The following is a 21,293-nucleotide window of genomic DNA, read 5'->3' as shown; positions in this document are numbered from 1 at the left end:
AAAGAGATGAAACAAGAAACATGATTGACTCTGTGGTGCTTCCTCCCCATTCAACAGAGTTGGGTGAACAGTATCTCTCACAGAATATTCTCATCACTTTTTATGTGAAGACTGAAATCATGTCTCACCTTCTTTTTCCCCTCCTACAGATGAATGTGTACTTCTTGGAAGACCCTGTGAAACATTAGGGTGTTTTGAAAAAGGTACAGGTCTAAAGCTTTATCATTTAGCCCCCGAAGGGCTAGAAAACATTTAACTGAATCATTACAGTCATATCCAAATCAATTACAGATGCAACTGGTAACTTTCATTTTCCTAGTGGCAACTCACTTTACTACACGTTCTGTCAAGAATTCAAATAAATACCCCTAAAAACCCAGTTACATTCTAGACCACCTCATCAATTTACAAACAATTGCAGGAACACCACTTTTTACCATAAAAGGATGTTACAGAAGTAAAACAAATGTTGAAGGAGACATGCAAATCTTAGAGACATGCAGAAGTCAATTGAAACAGTGCAGTTAGCTGCTGCCTCAGATGCTGAGTGCAAAGATGAGACAAATGTAAAAATCTAAGGAGGTGGAGAGAGTCTTACCACAGAGGAAGAAGGTATCTGACTTATGGATGCTGTGGCCTCAGTCTCCTTATATCTGGTTGGAAGTGCTAACCAAGCAAAAGTTAATTATGGACCACTCTGGGGAAGGACATGGATTGCAGGAGAGACCTCCCCCCCAGACTTGTGTGTCTGTGTCTCACTAGCACCTCCCACTTCCAGGGGCACCACACTCCCATTACATTACTTTTTAATGTCATACTTGTCTCTGAATTGAATTTCACTGAGTTTTACGTGAATGAGAGATGTCATTACTAATAATTATGACAATATCAAAAGTTAGATTTATCAAATAGATTCCAATGTTACTTCTACTGAACCTCGTATAGTGTAATGGAGTGAGTCCATGTTGCCACAATAACACTAAAATAGTTTCCATGAAATCTAATCAGACCTTATTTAATTCCATTTTAGTGGCATTAATCCTCATCAACAACTTTATATATATATATATACATATATGTTCATCAATTGTTTTCTATTTTTTTTCTTGTAAACACATCTGAACTGTCTCCTCACCTCATGCTTGTGACGGAGTTGGCCGTTACCTCGTGCTTTGCTTAGTTTGATTTATCACCCTGGTGGAACCATATTAAATTAATATTTAAAAGCTTGAACAGAAACATGTAGGCTTTCAAGAACAGGTTATACAGTACCAGTCAAAAGTTTGGACACATCTACTCTTTCAAGGGTTTTTCTTAATTTTTTACTATGTTCTACATTGTAGAATAATAGAGAAGACATCAAAACTATGAAATAACACATGTAGTAACCAAAAAAGTGTTAAACAAATCAAAATATATTTTAGATTTTAGATTCTTCAAAGTAGCCACCCTTTGCCTTGATGACAGTTTTGCACACTCTTGGCATTCTCTCAACCAGCTTCACAAGGAATGTCTTTGTGAAGCTGGAGTGGGGGTGCCACAGGGTTGCCACAGGGTTCAATGGGGGTGCCACAGGGTTCAATTCTTGGGCCAACTCTCTTCTCTGTATACGTCAATGATGTCGCTCTTGCTGCTGGTGAGTCTCTGATCCACCTATACGCAGACGACACCATTCTGTATACTTCTTTGGACACTGTGTTAACTACCCTCCAGACGAGCTTCAGTGCCATACAACTCTCCTTCCGTGGCCTCCAACTGCTCTTAAATACAAGTAAAACTAAATGCATGCTCTTCAACCGATCGCTGCCTGCACCTGTCCGCCTGTCCAGCATCACTACTCTGGACAGTTCTGACTTAGAATATGTGGACAACTACAAATACCTAGGTGTCTGGTTAGATTGTAAGCTCTCCTTCCAGACTCACATCAAACATCTCCAATCCAAAGTTAAATCTAGAATTGGCTTCCTATTTCGCAACAAAGCATCCTTCACTCATGCTGCCAAACATACCCTCGTAAAACTGACCATCCTACCGATCCTCTACTTCGGCGATGTCATTTACAAAATAGCCTCCAATACCCTACTCAATAAACTGGATGCAGTCTATCACAGTGCCATCCGTTTTGTCACCAAAGCCCCATATACTACCCACCACTGCGACCTGTACGCTCTCGTTGGCTGGCCCTCGCTTCATACTCGTCGCCAAACCCACTGGCTCCAGGTCATCTACAAGACCCTGCTAGGTAAAGTCCCCCCCTATCTCAGCTCACTGGTCACCATAGCAGCACCCACCTGTAGCACGCGCTCCAGCAGGTATATCTCTCTGGTCACCCCCAAAGCCAATTCCTCCTTTGGCCGTCTCTCCTTTCAGTTTTCTGCTGCCAATGACTGGAACGAACTACAAGAATCTCTGAAACTGGAAACACTTATCTCCCTCACTAGCTTTAAGCACCAGCTGTCAGAGCAGCTCACAGATCACTACACCTGTACATAGCCCATCTATAATTTAGCCCAAACAACTACCTCTTCCCCTACTGTATTTATTTATTTATTTATTTATTTTGCTCCTTTGCACCCCATTATTTCTATTTCTACTTTGCACTTTCTTCCACTACAAATCTACCATTCCAGTGTTTTACTTGGTATATTGTATTTACTTTGCCACCATGGCCTTTTTTGCCTTTACCTCCCTTATCTCACCTCATTTGCTCACATTGTATATAGACTTATTTTTGTACTGCATTAATGACTGTAAGTTTGTTTTACTCCATGTGTAACTCTGTGTTGTTGTATGTGTCGAACTGCTTTGCTTTATCTTGGCCAGGTCGCAATTGTAAATGAGAACTTGTTCTCAACTTGCCTACCTAATTAAATAAAGGTGAAATAAAATATTTTTAAAAAGGAGTTCCCACATATGCTGAGCACTTGTTAGCTGCTTTTCTTTCACTCTGCGGTCCAACTCATCACAAACCATCTCAATTGGGTTGAGGTCGGGTGATTGTGGAGGCCAGGTCATCTGATGCAGCACTCCATCACTCTGCTTCTTGGTCAAAATAGCCCTTACACAGCCTGAAGGTGTGTTGGGTCATTGTCCTGTTGAAAAACAAATGATAGTCCCACTAAGCACAAATAACTTCATTTTAAGGGGTCCTTTTTACATTGTAAATACAAGTATTGTCATTAATTGTAATAACTTAGTTACACTGTAATAACAACATACAACTGGATGTAATTGTAGTCTGTAATTAAAGAGGTGTAAGAACGATTGCTTGTTACCATGTTTGTTACAAATGTGCAAGTTCTCTCTAAATTCATTAATTTACTGTTTCCTTTCTTCTTGGCTGCATTTGATTCAGTAACAACTGTCACAAGTTTGTCATCTCTAATGTACAGATGTACTGGGTGTCCAAAATTACAAAAGTTGGTGGCTCAATAGGCTTTAATTACCTACCTGTGAATTCATGTGTACGTTACCCATTATGACAACTTGAACCTCCTTGCCATCCAAGTGTGAGGATTAACACACCAGTACACCACAGAGTGCATGCAATATCTGCCTAAGTACAATGTAATTACTAGGTGTTACACTGGATTTAGCTAGTAAAAATGAAGTGTAGGGGTACTTGTAATTAAAGAGGAATAGAAACACTAGGCTTTAGAACACTAGCTATCTGTAAATCGCCATATTGGCATTGTTGCATCACTGGCAGGATTTCCCAAAAATGGCTGAAAGGCCATGAACACTGCGTGCATTAATGAGCAGAATTTGCTGGTGCGAAACCATATATGAAAACATTATGCATATTTTGAAAACTGAGAAACAGCCTTTTTTTAATATATGACATAAAATAGCACCACATCAATCAAATGGTAATCAGTCAAGAAAAAACACCTGTGAAAATGTGTATCTTATAAGAAAATCAATGTTTTTCCCCAAACAACTACCATTTACACAACTTCCTAATTAATATAGAGACAAACTTAGAGCATATCGAGTCTTCCTTATTTTGTAAGGATTGAAATCAGAATATTAATACCTTTTACTGTGAATGAGTTACAGACGTTTTAGTGAATTGTAGTGTTTTTCTAGAATTCTATGGAATAAACACTTTTTAAAAATGTGGATTGTATATTAACCACATCTGTAACAAAACATATTACAAATGGCATTTAATCTTACATATGTTAAGGAAAGACGTACACTAGTAATATAATATTAAGAAATCGCAAACTTTAATGAAATAACTTTGAGGGAAATAAATCAGCCTGAAAACACAAGTGCAAGTTACATAGAAAATTTGAATAAAAAAGTCTGATTAGAATAAGGCATATAACAATAATTGGCTTTTAGCTAATTAGCTAACTAAAAATCGAATCAGACTCTAGCCAGTTCAGTAATCTAGTTAGCTAATAATTATATTGGTATCATACAGTACGTTTTAATGGTAAAATAGCAATCCTGTAGCAGCCTTCTCTTTGTTGTGGCTGTATCGAGATCAGGGCTGCGGTCATTGCAAGTCATTTCAGGAAGTAAACTGAATTGATTTCTCATTTAAAAGCAGTGTGATTTAATGGAATTGTATTTCTACCATACTGAACCTTATTTCAAGTAATTAAGAGCTCAATTAAAGCTTGTTTAAGATGATCAGTTGTAAAACATAGGAAGGGCTGTATTAGGATGTTTCCAATAGCTGACTGGTTTAGAGTTTCTGCTGATACTATGGCTCATTGGTCAGAATGCAATGAGGAGATGGAGATGAGGAATCCAAATTTAGTATTTATTACACACAGTTGAACAGGAACACAGCACATTGGGGAGGGTTAAGAAGGGAGGCTGATTAGGGTTTAAGAGTTGGGGCTTGTAAGGCCTTTAGGAAAGTTAAGTTGTGGAAGGATGTGGTGATCTGGAAGGGAAACATATTAGGAACACATCAACATAAAGGTGAATGAATTACAATGTAGTGCCAGGTGACTAGAGTTTTATTTAACCCTTACTTAACTAGGATAGTCAGTTAAGAACACATTCTTATTTACAATGATGGCCTACCCTGGCAAACCTGGACGACGCTGGGACAATTGTGCACCGCCCTATGTTGTGTGCCTACTAGATAATGGGAAGGGGTTTATAGCTTCAGCAACATATAGCTACAAATTTAGGAGACTACCAGGATTAACATCAGGAGCAATAGCATTTAGCATAAACCGAGGGCATGAATATAAGGTTTTTATTATTATATTTTTTAAACTAGGCAAGTCAATTAAGAACAAATTCATATTTACAGTGACGGCTTACTGCCTTGTTCAGGGGCAGAACGACAGATTTTTACCTTGTCAGCTCGGGGATTCGATCCAGAAACCTTTCGGTTATTGGCCCAATGCTCTAATCACTAGGCTACCTGCCGCCCCAAAAGGATTAACATAGGAGCAATAGCATTTAGCATAAACTGAGGGTATTAATATAAGGATTAACATAGGGCAAGTTAAAGGCAGCATTATATATAGGATTTAGTGCTACAATATCTACAAAGGCACTTATTTTCTCATGTCACACACAAAGGAAGGACAGAAGGAATCAGGCCGCCCCATGGCATCACCAAGCAATAACTATAACTCATGTAGAAGTATACTGCTTATATGGGAAATGAAAGGGTTGAAAAAAAGCAGAGGAGAGGTGATTATGGAGAGGGAACAGGTGTGGAGGGAAGGGGCGAGGCCTAGGGGCATTAGGCATGACCCTTCAAAACAAGTTGATTTAGCCAAAGTCTATTATATTGACAAGATATTTGAGTGACCACTCTAACAATGGAAATATGTGTCCTCAAAGATGGAAGGCAGGGGAGGCAAGATCAGGTGGGGCCCTTTTATCCAATGAGAGAGCAGATACACGTGTGAACAACAGGCCATAGAGCTAGATAGAGGACTCATATTAGTATCTGTGCCATTATAGTATCTGTGAGAGCATGGCCAGCGCCATTGAGGCTATCTCCATTTTAAACTAGTCAGTTGTATTCTTCATTGTTGACTACTTTAAAATGGTGTACGCCCTCAATGGCAATGTCCATGGGTTGTAGCCATGATTCGTCCTCTATCTATCTCTATGACAACAGGCACAACTCCAATATAAAGAAGTTTTTAAAAAGTTGCCAAAATGTGTGGATTCGCAACAACCTAACCATTACGAAACTTCTATTCCATCAAATAAGCCTCATGTAGCATATTAGCAATTCCAGTTTTTGTTGACCAAATTTGACACTCTCTCATTGACCTTTGACCATACAAAAATTCCTCACTTCGTGGGCTTATTTTCGTGGACAGCTTTTGTGCAGAGTAAACCTCTCACTTTGCCTCTTCCTGTCTGATTTAGCTGAACCTGCTGTGGTGCTGGGCTGGAATAAAAGCCTGCACACCATGTAGATGGGCTGTCCAGAACAGGAGTTGAAGGCCCCTGATATGCTATTATTAACTGACAGATGTCATTAAGCAGTTGAGTAAACTGTCATTATAAAACTGTTATTGTACATATTTGATACATTTTATCAGGGTCTTAGGAGGATTGAATAGTAACTCTTGATTCAATACATTTTAAGGGTGCTTTAAACTACTCAGTCTGTGCTAGCAAAGTAGTTTTATCACCACAGACAGGAGTTTGCCTGAGACACCCCAGAGCCTTGGCTCACATCAGCATTTTTTTTTACGATTCAAACCATTCAAATGTCACAGCCAGTAAAAATCTAAATCTGGATATGAAATGTCACATGCTGTGGCATGGATCCACAAAACAACAAGCTTGGCTCGGATAATTCAGATCTTTTTCCAGGTCACATATCTCGCTGTAAATCTATTACGGTGGTGGTCAATGTGAGGACCTCAAGGTCGACTAATAAGGTCCAAATAATGTGCTGGCCTGTATCGGATCTCTGTTCCACATTATAGGTTATGAGGTCTTCACATTTCAACATGCAGTGGGACGTCAATGGAGGGCTAAATGTAAAATAATCTAATGCATTTACAATGAAAAACACTTGGATCAAATGAGGAGCTGTTGTGGCATAAACAGCAGAGTTGCAAAACGTAGTTAAAAATGTCACCCCCTGTCAGTGACCTTCTCATGGCCAATGGCCATGTTCCGAAACCGGGAGTCAGAAATACATTTTGGGATTGCTTTATGACCCTCCGTGTTAGAGATGGTATCAAACCACATCTGCTGAGCTGTTCTTGAAACTCCAATTTGATCCCATACAGTCAAAGGCAGAGTTACAAGAAGCGTGGGGCCTCGTTACCAAAGCAACAGGGCCTCATTTCCCAGAGCTTTTGTAGTGTTAAGATCATTGTTAGAACCATGTTATGATGTATCTTTAGTAGGCGATTTGGTGACCTGATGGTGAAATCGCTGAGCGGTTACCTTCCTCTCCGGCAACTGAGTTAGGAAGGCCTTCTGTATCTTTGTAGTGACTGGGTGTATTGATACACCATCCAAAGTGTCATTAATAACTTCACCAAGCTCAAAATGATATTCAATGTCTGCTTTTTTTTACCCATCTACCAATAGCTGCCATTCTTTGCGAGGCTTTGGAAAACCGCCCTGCTCTTTGTGGTTGAAATTCCCTGCTCGACATACTGTAGGGGCCTTACAGGTAATTGCAGGTGTGGGATACAGAGATGAGGTAGTCATTCAAAATGCATGTTAAACACTATTATAGCACACAAAATGAGTTATGTGACTTGCACACATTTTCACTCCTGAACTTATTTAGGTTTGCCATACTTTTTGAAGGTACTATAAAATAGATTTTGAATTGTGTTTGGTTGTCAACGCAACCAAATATTGACATTTTAACGAGATATATATTTTGCTTGGGTAGCTCCATCTGTGCCACTGACTAAGTATGGCTCTAATTCCTGTTTGTCTACAAATGAATAATTCATATTGTTACAGGTTTTTAGTAAGTAATTTTTTTATGTTTTGATGTTGGACATATAGCACATTAGCACGTAGGGATTGGTGTCACCTCATTAGTCAGTATGTGTTACACCTGTGCTGGCTTGTCCATCTCGTTACTCAGAAGGTGTTTCACATGTGCTAGCCTAAACTATATGAAATTGTTTTAAAGTCATACCAAAGATCATTTTGCAATTTGAATTAGAATTGTAAGAGTCTTTGAAGTATTAAAAAAGAAATAAAAAAAAAAAAATATATATATATGTAACGCCCTGGCCATAGAGAGGGGTTTTTGTTCTTTATTTTTGGTTAGGCCAGGGTGTTACATTGGGTGGGCGTTCTATGTTAATTTTTCTATGTTTTTGTATTTCTTTGTTTTGGGCCGTGTGTGTGTGTGTGTGTGGCTCCCAATCAGGCACAGCTGAAGTTCGTTGTTGCTGATTGGGAGTCACACATAAGTAGCCTATTTTCCTTTGGATTTTGTGGGTGATTGTTTTCTGTTGTGTTCATTTGGGACCAGACAGGACTGTTTGCTGTCGTTTCTTTTCGTGTTTGGTATAGAGTGTTTTGTTCATTAAAATCTTTAATAATGAATACACATCCTCCACTGCACCTTGGTCTAATTCTAACGACAGGCGTTACAATATATATATATATATATATATATATATATATATATATATATTCCTTCACTCTGCGGTGCAACTCATCCCAAACCATCTCAATTGGGTTGAGGTTGGGTGATTGTGGCGGCCAGGTCATCTGATGCAGCACTCCATCACTCTCCTTGGTAAAATAGCCCTTAAACAGCCTGGCGATGTGTTTTGGGTCATTGTCCTGTTGAAAAACAAATGATAGTCCCACTAAGCACAAACCAGATGGGATGGCATATCACTGCAGAATGCTGTGGTAGCCATGTTGGTTAAATATGCCACACCATCAAACCTCCACCTCCATGCTTCACGATGGGAACCACACATGCGGAGATCATCCATTCACCTACTCTGCGTCCCACAAAGACACGGCGGTTGGAACCAAAAATCACACATTTGGACTCATCAGACCAAAGGACAGATTTCCCCTGGTCTAATGTCCATTGCTCGTGTTTCTTGGCCTAAGCAAGTCTCTTCTTCTTATTGGTATCCTTTAGTAGTGGTTTCTTTGCAGCAATTCAACCACGAAGGCCTGATTCACGTAGTCTCCTCTGAACAGTTGATGTTGAAACGTGACTGTTGCTTGAACTCTGTGAAGCATTTATTTGGGCAGCTATCTGAGGTGCAGTTAACTCTAATGAACTTATCCTCTGCAGCAGAGGTAACTCTGGGTTTTCCTTTCCTGTGGCGGTCCTCACGAGAGCCATTTTCATCACAGCGCTTGATGGTTTTTGCGACTGCACTTAAAGAAACTTTCAAAGTTCCTGACATTTTCCGGATTGACTGACCTTCATGTCTTAAAGTACTGATGGACTGTCATTTCTGTTTGATATTTGAGCTGTTCTTGACATAATATGGATTTGCTCTTTTACCAAATAGGGCTATCTTCTGTATACCAACCCTACTTTGTCCGCAACACAACAGATTGGCTCAAATGCGTTAAGAAGGAAAGAAATTCCACAAATTAACTTTTAACAAGGTATACCTGTTAATTGAAATGCATTCCAGGTGACTACTGTACCTCATGAAGCTGGTTGAGAGAATTCCAAGGGTATGCAAAGCTGTCATCAAGGCAAAGGGTGGTTACTTTGAAGAATCTTAATATGAAATATATTTGGATTTGTTTAACACTTTTTTTGGTTACATGATTCCATATGTGTTATTTCATAGTTTTGATGTCTTTATATATATATGTGTGTGTGTGTGTGTGTGTGTGTGTGTGTGTGTGTGTGTGTGTGTGTGTGTATTTAACCCCTTAGTTTTCTTTACTTAACAGTCTCCATATATAGTGTACTTCCATAACTTTGTTTCAACTGGTACCTTCAGACGAGTCTTGTGAGGCCGGTGGGCGTCCTAGAGTGAAATAACCAACATGTAAGTACTTGTGAGAGTCTCACCTTTCCACATATTACTGTGTAGTCCAAACTGTTCGGACGCTAGAGACTATTTTGTGAGAAGACCGATTTTCGGCATGTCTCTTGGTCTGAAAAACAACGCTCTAGCTCTGTCACCTTTCACCTCCAGATGAGGAAGTGCGACATCGGCAGATGCTTTGATTCAAATCAAATCAAATTGTATTGGTCACATACACATGGTTAGCAGATGTTAATGCGAGTGTAGCGAAATGCTTTTGCTTCTAGTTCTGATAGTGCAGTAATATTTAACAAGTAATCTAACAATTCCCCAACAACTACGTAACACACACAAATCTAAAGGGGTGGAATAAGAATATGTACCACAATGGCCGAGCGGCATAGGCAAGGTGCAATAGATGGTATAAGGTACAGCATATACATATGAGATGAGTAATGTAAGATATGTTAACATAATTAAAGTGGCATTGTTTAAAGTGACTAGTGATCCATTTATTAAAGTGACCAGTGATTTGAGTCTCTATGTAGGCAGCAGCCTCTCTGAGTTAGTGATTGCTGTTTAGCAGTCTGATGGCCTTGAGGTCGAAGCTGTTTTTCAGTCTCTCGGTCCCAGCTCTGATGCACCTGTATTGACCTTGCCTTCTGGATGGCAGCGGGGTGAACAGGCAGTGGCTCAGGTGGTTGTTGTCCTTGATTATCTTTTTGGCTTCTTGTGACATCGGGTGCTGTAGATGTCTTAGAGGGCAGGTACTTTGCCCCTGGTGATGCGTTGTGCAGACCGCACGACCCTCTGGAGAGCCTTGCGGTTGAGGGCGGTGCAGTTGCCATACCAGGTGGTGATACAGCCCGACAGGATGCTCTCGATTGTGCATCTGTAAAAGCTTCTCAGGATTAAGACGCATCCAATGCAAAAAAACACATCGTTAGCTGAAACTGATTTATTATGCTAATTTAATTTTCACGGGCGCGGACATCGACTCTAGGGGGTTAAATGTTGATATTTGGTTGCGTTGTCAGCAATACACAATTCAATATGACTTTTGTAGTGCAGTAAATTTCTTAAAGCGATCTATTCTGGTTAGAGCCAGTTTGAGCTGTTCTGTGAAGGGAGTAGTACACAGTGTTGTACGAGATCTTCAGTTTCTTGGCAATTCCTGGCATGGAATAGCCTTCATTTCTCAGAACAAGAATAGACTGACGAGTTTCAGAAGAAAGTTATTTGTTTCTTGTCATTTTGTGCCTGTAATCGAACCCACAAATGCTGATGCTCCAGATACTCAACTAGTCTATAGAAGGCCAGTTTTATTGCTTTTTTAATCAGAACAACAGTTGTCAGCTGTGCTAACATAATTGCAAAGGGGTGTTCTAATGATCAATTAGCCTTTTAAAATGAGAAACTTGGATTAGCTAACACAACGTGCCATTGGAACACAGGAGTGATGGTTGCTGATAATGGGCCTCTGTACACCTATGTAGATATTCCATAAGAAATCTGCAGTTTCCAGCTACAATAGTCATTTACAACATTAACTATGTCTACACTGTATTTCAGATCAATTTGATGTTATATTAATTGATAACAAATGTACTTTTCTTTCAAAAACAAGGACATGTATAAGTGACCCTAAACTTTTGAACGGTAGTGTATATACAAAAGTATGTGGACACCCCTTCAAATGAGTGGATTCAGCTATTTCAGCCACACCAGTTGCTGGCAGGTGTATACAATTGAGCACACAGCCATGTAATCTCCTCAGACAAACATTGGCAGTAGAATGGCCTTACCGAAGAGCTCAGTGACTTTTAACGTGACACCGTCATAAGATTCCACCTTTACAACAAGTCATTTTGTCAAATTTCTGCCCTGCTAGAGCTGCCCCGGTCAACTGTAAGTGCTGTTATTGTGACGTGGAAACGTCTAGGAGCAACAACAGCTCAGCCGCGAAGTGGTAGGCCACACAAGCTCACAGAACAGGACCGCCAAATGCTGAAGCGCGTAAAAATCATCTGTCCTTGGTTCCAACACTCACTACCGAGTTGCAAACTGCCTCTGGAAGCAACATCAGCACAAGAGCTGTTCATCAGGAGCTTCATGAAATTAGTTTCCATGGCCGCACACAAGCATAAGATCACCATGCGCAATGTTAAGTGTCGGCTGGAGTGGTGTAAAGCTCGCCGCCATTGGACTCTGGAGCAGTGGAAACGCGTTCTCTGGAGTGATGAATAATGATTCACCATCTTGCGAATCTGGGTTTGGTGGATCCCAGGAGAACTCCCTACTTGCCCCAATGCATAGCGCCAACTGTAAAGTTTGGTGGTGGAGCTAGGCCCTTTAGTTCCAGGGAAGGGAAAACTAAACACTACAACATACAATGACATTCTAGATGATTCTATGCTTCCAACTATGTGGCTACAGTTTGGGGAAGGCCCTTTCCTGTTTCAGCATGACAATGCCACCGTGCAGAAAACGAGGTCCAGACAGTAATGGTTTGTCGAGATTGGTGTTGAAGAACTTGACCAGCCTGCACAGAGCCCTGATCTCAACCCCATCTAACACCTTTGGGATGAATTGGAATGCTTTGCGAGCCAGTCCAAATCGCCCAACACCAGTTGCCAACCTCACTAATGCTCTTGCGGCTGAACGGAAGCAAGTCCACACAGCAATGTTCCATTATCTAGTAGAAAGCCTTCCAAGAAGAGTGAAGAATGTTATAGTAGCAAAGAGGGGAACAACCCCATATTAATGCCCATGATTTTGAAATGAGATGTTCGACGAGCAGGTGTCCACATACTTTTGATCATGTACAGTAGTGTCTGTTTTGAGCTACTTGTGCTATATCATGACTTACCTGAACCACCTATTAAGATGTGCCTTTTAAGTAAATTAGGTGTTAAATGAGGTGAAAAGGAGCCTGGACTGCCACTTTAAGGGTGTTTTAAATTACTCAGTCTGTGCTAGCAAAGTAATTTTATCACCACAGACAGGAGTTTGCCTGAGACAACCCAGGGCCTTGGCTCACAGCAGCATTTCTTATTACATGATTCAACCGTTCAAATGTCACAGCCAGTAGAAATTTAAATCTGGATGTGAATTGTCAAATGTTGTGGCATGGATGCAAAAAACAACCAAGCTTGGCTCAGTTCATTCAGATCTTATTTTCCAGGCCACATATCTCGCTGTAAATCTATTACGGTGTCAGCAATGTGAGGACCTCATGGTCGACTAATAAGGTCAAAACAATGTGCTGGCCTGTATCAGATCTCTCTGTGGTCTACAGTATGGGTATGAGGTCTTCACCTTTCAGCATGCAGTGTGAAGTTAATGGAGGGCTAAATGTAATATTAATCTAATACATTTACAAGGAGAAACACTTGGATCAAATGGGGAGCTGTTGTGTTTTTCAGCAAGCTGTACAGATCTTTGGACCAGCAAGCAGTCCAAATTATTACCCACTGTCAGTAACCTTCTCCAAACATGGCCATGATCCAAAACTGAATGTCAGAAATACATGCAACCTAAAGTAGTTTAGGATTGCTCTATGACCCTCCGTCAAATAAATTATATCCAACCACATCTTCTGAACTGTTCTTGAAACTCCAATTTGATCCCATACAGTCCATAGCAGAGATACCAAAGCCACAGATAATGTACAAGCGCCACAGATAATGTACTAGCCCAATATGGACATGTTCAGAAATGGTTGTGTCAGAAATAATCCCAGCTTCCACAGCAATATATCTAAGTTAATTTGGCATTGCTTTATTGCTTCATCTCCAGATCTGCTTCCATTTGAGCCGTGCACCAGAGGACATGCCCATATATGATATAGATAGTAGGAAGACACAGTCAGGTCCATAACAGAGAACATAAATAAAACTGGGAATCCCACAACCTGCCTTCAGCTGCAGCAGTTGGAACACAAGCGTCTCTGGGGGAGCAGGGGACTCATTCCAGCCAAGCCTTTTGAAGGGTCAGGACAAGTGACAGCCCAATCCACTAGATGGACCCACACAATTTATATATATTTATTATGATTTTATTTTACTTTTATTTAAATAAACAAATGATTATTTACAATGACGGCCTACCCAGGCCAAACCCAGACAATGCTGGGCCAATTGTGTGTTGCCCTATGGGACTCCCAATCACAGCCGGATGTGATGCAGCCTGGATTCAAACAGGTACTGTAGTGGCGCCTCTTGCGCTGTGATGCAGTGCCTTAGACTGCTGCACCACTCGGGAGCCAACGAGTCAATGTTTAGAAGTGAAACACTTCACATCAAGTCGCACAATTGGAAGACTGATTTAAATCATGGGAAAAATGGGAATCCTGATCCAGTCTGCATGTGAATGAGTTGAATACAAGGTGTTGAATAGAAGGTTGTCCAGTTTATCTGCTGCTTTGGTAATATCCTTGACATTAGCAGCTGTTATATGTGGGATGACTGAAGACCTGACGATAGAAGCCTCTGCTTTATAGTCCAGCAAATTATCCCATGAACAGGGCCATGTGATGAGGGACTTACAGTTGAAGTCGGAAGTTTACATACACCTTAGCCAAATACATTTAAACTGCGTTTTTCACAATTCCTGACATTTAATCCTAGTAATAATTCTGTGTCTTAGGTCAGTTAGGATCACCACTTTATTTTAAGAATGTGAAATGTCAGAATAATAGTAGAGAGAATGATTTATTTCAGCTTTTATTTCTTTCATCACATTCCCAGTGGGTCAGAAGTTTACATACACTCAATTAGTATTTGGTAGCATTGCCTTTAAATTGTGTAACTTGGGTCAAACGTTCAGGGTAGGCTTCCACAAGCTACCCACAATAAGTTGGGTGAATTTTGGCCCATTCCTCCTGACAGAGCTGGTGTAACTCATTCAGGTTTGTAGGCCTCCTTGCTCATACACGCTTTTTCAGTTCTGCCCACTCATTTTCTATAGGATTGAGGTCAGGGCTTTGTGATGGCCACTCCAATACCTTGACTTTGTTGTCCTTAAGCCATTTTGCCACAACTTTGGAAGTATGCTTGGGGTCATTGTCCATTTGGAAGACCCATTTGCGACCAAGCTGAAACTTCCTGACTTATGTCTTGAGATGTTGCTTCAATATGCTCCAAAGCTCAGTTGTCCTGAGTCTGCACAACTCTGCCAGAACCTAGGACCAAGGGAGACACTAAAGTGTTTTAGTACTATATCTCTTAACACAATGATGAAAATAATCATGGCCTCTAAAACATCAAGCTGGATACTGGATCCTATTCCAACTAAACTACTGAAAGAGCTGCTTCCTGTGCTTGGCCCTCCTATGTTGAACATAATAAACGGCTCTCTATCCACCGGATGTGTACCAAACTCATTAAAAGAGGCAGTAAAAAAGCCAAACCTTGACCCAGAAAATATAAAAAACTATCGGCCTATATCGAATCTTCCATTCCTCTCAAAAATGTTCGAAAAAGCTGTTGCGCAGCAACTCATTGCCTTCCTGAAGACAAACAATGTATACGAAACGCTTCAGTCTGGTTATAGACCCCATCATAGCACTGAGACTGCATTTGTGAAGGTGGTAAATTACCTTTTAACCTGTTATGGCTAGGGGGCAGTATTTTCACGGCTGGATAAAAAACGTACCCGATTTAATCTGGTTACCACTCCTACCCAGTAAGTAGAATATGCATATACTTATTACATATGGATAGAAAACACCCTAAGTTTTCTAAAACTGTTTGAATGGTGTCTGTGAGTATAACAGAACTCATTTGGCAGGCAAAAAACTGAGAAGGTTTCATGCAGGAAGTGGCCTGTCTGACAAGGTGTCGTTCTTCTTCTCTCTGTTTATTGAAGAGTGAGGATCTTAGCTGTCCCGTGACACTTCCTACGGCTGCCATAGGGTCTCAGAAGGCGGTAAAAAGCTGAATCGTGGCTTTGCAGGCTCTGGCTGAAAAAAAGTAGCACGTTTGGGTAGTGGCTGGTTACAATACTGTGAGACTCAGGCTCGTGCCCGCGTCGACCGAAAGCTTTGTTTACTTTCCTCTGTTTAGCTAAATGGACATTCCCGGTCGGAATATTATCGCTTTTCTACGAGAAAAATGGCATAAAAATGGATTTTAAACAGCGGTTGACATGCTTCGAAGTACGGTAATGGAATATTTAGATTTTTTTTGTCACGAATTGCACCATGCGCGCGACCCTTATTTACCCTTTCAGATAGTGTCTGGAACGCACGAACAAAACGCCGCAATTTGGATATAACGATGGATTATTTTGGACCAAACCAACATTTGTTATTGAAGTAGCAGTCCTGGGAGTGCATTCTGACGAAGACAACAAAAGGTAATCAAACTTTTATAATAGTAAATCTGATATTGGTGAGTGCTAAACTTGCCGGGTGTCTAAATAGCTAGCCCTGTGATGCTGGGCTATGTACTTAGAATATTGCAAAATGTGCTTTCACCAAAAAGCTATTTTAAAATCGGACATATCGAGTGCATAGAGGAGTTCTGTATCTATAATTCTTAAAATAATTGTTATGCTTTTTGTGAACGTTTATCGTGAGGAATTTAGTAAATTGTTAGCAAATTCCTCCAGAAGTTTGCGGGGGGTATGCTAGTTCTGAACGTCACATGCTAATGTAAAAAGCTGTTTTTTGATATAAATATGAACTTGATTGAACAAAACATGCATGTATTGTATAACATAATGTCCTAGGTGTGTCATCTGATGAAGATCATCAAAGGTTAGTGCTGCATTTAGCTGTCTTCTGGGTTTTTGTGACATTATATGCTAGCTTGAAAAATGGGTGTCTGATTATTTCTGGCTTGGTACTCTGCTGACATAATCTAATGTTTTGCTTTCGTTGTAAAGCCTTTTTGAAATCGGACAGTGTGGTTAGATAAAGGAGAGTCTTGTCTTTAAAATGCTGTGAAATAGTCATATGTTTGAAAAATTGAAGTTTTTGTATTTTTGAGGAATTTGTAATTCGCGCCACGCCTATCATTGGATATTGGAGCAGGTGTTCCGCTAGTGGAACGTCTAGATGTAAGAGGTTAATGATGTCAGACCGAGGCTCTGCATCTGTCCTCGTGCTCCTAGATCTTAGTGCTGCTTTTGATACCATCGATCACCACATTCTTTTGTAGAGATTGGAAACCCAAATTGGTCTACACGGACAAGTTCTGGCCTGGTTTAGATCTTATCTGTCGGAAAGATATCAATTTGTCTCTGTGAATGGTCTGTCCTCTGACAAATCAACTGTACATTTCGGTGTTCCTCAAGGTTCCGTTTTAGGACCACTATTGTTTTCACTATATATTTTACCTCTTGGGGATGTCATTTGAAAACATAATGTTACATTTCACTGCTATGCGGATGACACACAGCTGTACATTTCAATGAAACATGGTGAAGCCCCAAAATTGCCCTCGCTAGAAGCCTGTGTTTCAGACATAAGGAAGTGGATGGCTGCAAACGTTCTACTTTTAAACTCGGACAAAAACAGAGATGCTTGTTCTAGGTCCCAAGAAACAAAGAGATCTTCTGTTAAATCTGACAATTAATCTGGATGGTTGTACAGTCGTCTCAAATAAAACTGTGAAGGATCTCGGCGTTACTCTGGACCCTGATCTCTCTTTTGAAGAACATATCAAGACTGTTTCAAGGGCAGTTTTTTTCCATCTACGCAACATTGCAAAAATCTGAAACTTTCTGTCCAAAAATGATGCAGAAACATTAATCCATGCCTTTGTTACTTCGAGGTTGGACTACTAAAATGCTCTACTTTCCGGCTACCCGGATAAAGCACTGAATAAACTTCAGTTAGTGCTAAATACGGCTGCTAGAATCCTGACTAGCACCCCAAAAATTGATCATATTACTCCAGTGTTAGCCTCCCTACACTGGCTTCCTGTTAAGGCAAGGGCTGATTTCAAGGTTTTACTGCTAACCTACAAAGCATTACATGGGCTTGCTCCTACCTATCTTTCCGACTTGGTCCTGCCGTACATACCTACACGTAAGCTAGGGTCAGAAGACGCAGGCCTCCTCATTGTCCCTAGAATTTCTAAGCAAACAGCTGGAGGCAGGGCTTTCTCCTATAGAGCTCCATTTTTATGGAATAGTCTGCCTACCCATGTGAGAGATGCAGACTCGGTCTCAACCTTTAAGTCTTTACTGAAGACTCATCTCTTCAGTGGGTCCTATGATTGAGTGTAGTCTGGCCCAGGAGTGTGAAGGTGAACGGAAAGGCTCTGGAGCAACGAACAGCCCTTGCTGTCTCTGCCTGGCCAGTTCCCCTCTCTCCACTGGGATTCTGTGCCTCTAACCCTATTACAGGGGCTGAGTCACTGGCTTATTGGTGTTCTTCCATGCCGTCCCTAGGTGGGGTGCGTCACTTGAGTGGGTTGAGTCACTGACGTGGTCTTCCTGTCTGGGTTGGCGCCCCCCCTTGGGTTGTGCCGTGGCGGAGATCTTTGTGGGCTATATTCGGCCTTGTCTCAGGATGGTAAGTTGGTGTTTGAAGATATCCCTCTAGTGGTGTGGGGGCTGTGCTTTGGCAAAGTGGGTGGGGTTATATCCTTCCTGTTTGGCCCTGTCCGGGGGTATCGTCGGATGGGGCCATAGTGTCTCCTGACCCCTCCTGTCTTAGCCTCCAGTATTTATGCTGCAGTAGTTTATGTGTCGGGGGGCTAGGGCCAGTCTGCTATATCTGGAGTATTTCTCCTGTCTTATCCGGTGTCCTGGGTGAATTTAAGTATGCTCTCTCTAATTCTCTCTTTCTCTCTTTCTTTCTTTCTCTCTCTCGGAGGACCTGAGCCCTAGGACCATGCCTCAGGACTACCTGACATGATGACTACTTGCTGTCCCCAGTCCACCTGGCCGTGCTGCTGCTCCAGTTTCAACTGTTCTGCCTGCGGCTATGGAACCCTGACCTGTTCACCGGACGTGCTACCTGTCCCAGACCTGCTGTTTTCAACTCTCTAGAGACAGCAGGAGCGGTAGAGATACTCTCAATGATCGGCTATGAAAAGCCAACTGACATTTACTCTTGAGGTGCTGACTTGTTGCACCCTCGACAACTGTGATTATTATTATTTGACCATGCTGGTCATTTATGAACATTTGAACATCTTGGCTATGTTCTGTCATAATCTCCACCCGTCACAGCCAGAAGAGGACTGGCCACCCCTCATAGCCTGGTTCCTCTCTAGGTTTCTTCCGAGGTTTTGGCCTTTCTAGGGAGTTTTTCCTAGCTACTGTGCTTCTACACTTGCATTGCTTGCTGTTTGGGGTTTTAGGCTGGGTTTCTGTACAGCACTTTCAGGTATCAGCTGATGTAAGAAGGGCTATATAAATACATTTGATTTGATTTGATATATCCAGATAATTTTCCTGCCTCATGATGCCATCTATTATGTGAAGTGCACCAGTCCCTCCTGCAGCAAAGCACCCCCACAACATGATGCTGCCACCCCCATGCCTCACGGTTGGGATGGTGTTCTTTGGATTGCAAGTCTCCCCCTTTTTCCTCCAAACATAACAATGGTCATTATGGCCAAACAGTTCTATTTTTGTTTCATCAGACCAGAGGACATTTCTCCAAAAAGTACGATCTTTGTCCCCATGTGCAGTTGCAAACCGTAGTCTGGCTTTTTTATGGCGGTTTTGGAGCAGTGGCTTCTTTCTTGCTGAGCGGCCTTTCAGGTTATGTCGATATAGGACTCGTTTTACTGTGGATATGGATATTTTTGTACCTGTTTCCTCCAGCATCTTCACAAGGTCCTTTGCTGTTGTTTTGGGATTGATTTGCACTTTTCGCACCAAAGTACATTCATCTCTAGGAGACAGAAAGCGTCTCCTTCCTGAGCGGTATGATGGCTGCATGGTCCCATGGTGTTTATACTTGCATACTATTGTTTGTACAGATGAATGTGGTACCTTCAGGCATTTGGAAATTGCTCCCAAGGATGAACCAGATTTTTTTTCTGAGGTCTTGGCTGAATTCTTTTCATTTTCCCATTAGGTCAAGCAAAGAAGCACTGAGTTTGAAGGTAGGCCTTGAAATACATCCACAGGTACACCTCCAATTGACTCAAATTATGTAAATTAGCCTATCAGAAGCTTCTAAAGCCATGACATCAATTTCTGGAATTTTCCAAGCTGTTTAAAAGCACAGTCAACTTAGTGTATGTAAACTTCTGACTCACTGTAATTGTGGTACACTTGAATTATAAGTGAAATAATCTGTCTGTAAACAATTGTTGGAAAAATTACTTGTGTCATGCACAAAGTAGATGTCCTAACCGACTTGCCAAAACTATAGTTTGTTAACAAGACATTTTAATGACTCCAACCTAAGTGTATGTAAACTTCCGACTTCAACTGTGTCAAACTGTCATAGTCAACTTTAATGTCACACTCCCCTCAGTGATGTTGTATGTAATTTGTTGGATCAGAATCAGGGTTGTGTTCATTAGGCGCACCGTAACTAAACATTAAGAAGCCGGTGGCCACCAGCTTCTTAAGAAGGCATTGTTCAATGCTCAATGTTTAATTAAAATCTTTCTAGGATCACATCTAAGGCAATATGACAACAATTTTGATTAAACTTAGCAAATCAGGTTGGATGGAGGTTCATAACACACTCACCTGCTTCTGTTTCTGAGAACCAGATAACGGATGTTTTACAGGGTCGTTAAATGTCACCAGTGTTCCAACTTCAGTTAATTATTTCTCAAGTATGCTTTAAGATACAAATGTCAAATATATGTCAACAACCCTTCCTCCAAAAGACCCTTCTAGGATTTGTAGTTTATCCTGTTATGGCTAGGGGGCAGTATTTTCACGGCTGGATAAAAAACGTACCCGATTTAATCTGATTATTACTCCTGCCCAGTAACTAGAATATGCATATAATTATTAGCTTTGGATAGAAAACACTCCAAAGTTTCTAAAACGGTTTGAATGGTGTCTGTGAGTATAACAGAACTCATTTGGCAGGCCAAAACCTGAGAAGATTCTGTACAGGAAGTACCCTGTCTGACCATTTCTTGGCCTTCTTTGTCATCTCTATCCATTACAAAGGATCTCTGCTGTTACGTGACACTTCCTACGGCTCCAATGGGCTCTCAGAGCCCGGGAAAAAGCTGAATGACGTAATTCAAAGCCCTGGCTGAAACACATTATCGCGTTTGTCAAGTGGCCGATCAGGGGACAGTGGGCTTAGGCGCGTGCACTGGCTGCCCCCGTCTTTCTGTTTTTCCCTCTATTTACCGAAACGCAGATTCCCGGTCGGAATATTATCGCTTTTTTACGAGACAAATGGCATAA

General features: G+C 41.1%; 1 protein-coding gene across 2 annotated transcripts in view; it reads right to left on the bottom strand.

Moving 5' to 3' along the window:
* Nucleotides 1–21,293, bottom strand: part of LOC106564162 (myosin heavy chain, fast skeletal muscle) — a 530,774-nt gene that overhangs the window by 468,918 nt on the left and 40,563 nt on the right. The window lies entirely within an intron of this gene.

Source organism: Salmo salar, chromosome ssa02, assembly GCF_905237065.1.
Source record: "Salmo salar chromosome ssa02, Ssal_v3.1, whole genome shotgun sequence".
NCBI lineage: Eukaryota > Metazoa > Chordata > Actinopteri > Salmoniformes > Salmonidae > Salmo > Salmo salar.
This window is presented reverse-complemented; position numbering and strand designations above follow the sequence as displayed.